General features: G+C 46.1%; 1 non-coding gene across 1 annotated transcript; it reads right to left on the reverse strand.

Moving 5' to 3' along the window:
• Positions 1-1,090: 1,090 nt before the first annotated feature.
• Positions 1,091-1,254, reverse strand: LOC144601188 (U1 spliceosomal RNA). Its single transcript, XR_013548264.1, has one exon. It is a non-coding gene; the product is annotated as a U1 spliceosomal RNA (small nuclear RNA).
• Positions 1,255-1,515: the final 261 nt, after the last annotated feature.

Below are 1,515 nucleotides of genomic sequence, written 5' to 3' on the forward strand. Positions count from 1 at the left end.
CAATGTATGTGTGTACTGTACTGCTTCCTAAAGTTAATCACAATCTCCTTTATCTTGCAGACATCGAGTGAGATGTTGGCTTGGCACCAGGTTACAAGCTTCTCAACCTCCTTCTTGTATTCATTATTTGATATCTGGCCCACTACGGTGGTACCGTCCGCAAACTTATAAAGGGAGTTGGCTTGGTATTTGGCTCCACAGTCATGAGTACATAAGGAATATAGTAGGGGTCTGAGAAAGCATTCTTGCGAGGTGCCAGTGCTGAGGATGATTTGTCACCTATCCTCACTGTTTGTGGTTTGTTGGTAAGGAAGTCGAGAATCCAGTTGCAGAGGGAAGTGCTGAGTCCAAACTCCACGAGTTTGGAGATGAGCTTGGTTGGGATAATGGTATTGAAAGCAGAGCTGTAGTCTATGAATAGGAGTCATAAGGTCATAAGTCATAAGTGATAAGAGTAGAATTAGGCCAGTCGGCCCACCAAGCCTACTCAGCTATTCAATCATGGCTGATCTATCTCTCCCTCCTAACCCCATTCCATTCTCCCCATAACCTCTGACACCTGCACTAATCAAAAATCTATCTAGTTCTGCCTTAAAAATATCCACTGACGGCCTCCACAGCCTTCTGTGGCAAAGAATTCCACAGATTCACCACCCACTAAAGAGGGTCTGACATAGGTGTCCTTCCTACCCAGGTGTTTCAGGGATCAATGTAAGGTCAGGGAGATGGCATCAGCTGTGGACCTATTGAATGACCAGGTGTGAGTGGTCATTGATTATTTGGAGATACAGTGTGGAAACAGGCCCTCTGTCTCACCGAGACCACACCGACCATCGATAACCCGTACACTTGTTCTATGTTATATCCCACCTCACATCCTGCACACTGGGGGCAATTTTCAGAAGCAATTAACCTACATCCTACACATCTTTGGAATATGGGAAGAAACCGGAGCACCCAGAGAAAATCCAAGTGGTCACATGGAGAATGTACAAACTCCGCACAGACAGCACCTGTAATCAGGATTGAACCCAGGTCTCAGGCACTATGAGGCAGCAACTGCACCGCTACCCCACTGTGCCACCAAAATAATAAATATCAGCAAGTATACAATCCACACTACCACAAATTTTACAGATGAGTTTCGTACGTTAGGGGATCTCACAGGCGTCAGCACCCACAAGTGCGAAGGGATAGCCTGATCCTGGGAGATCGGCCTCGGTGAACAGCGATTCTCCCCTGCTAGGTAATTATGTTGGCTGCTTTTCCAAGGCAGTGTGAAATATAGATGGTCGATTGGTGGGAGGTGGGGAAGGGGGGATGCAGATTTGCACAATGGACCAAACTATCACAAATCTGTAATTTGGTGTGGCCTTGGACAGTTGCCATATCAAGCTGTGATGCATCCAGATGGGATGCTTTTTAAAATGAAGATGGACTGTATTTTCTTGGCCTTTTGAGGAAGTACAAGCACTGGTCTGCTTTCTTGGATGTAGCATGGGTTACATCTGTATG

This window comes from Rhinoraja longicauda, chromosome 1 (assembly GCF_053455715.1).
Source record: "Rhinoraja longicauda isolate Sanriku21f chromosome 1, sRhiLon1.1, whole genome shotgun sequence".
Taxonomy (NCBI): Eukaryota; Metazoa; Chordata; class Chondrichthyes; order Rajiformes; family Arhynchobatidae; genus Rhinoraja; species Rhinoraja longicauda.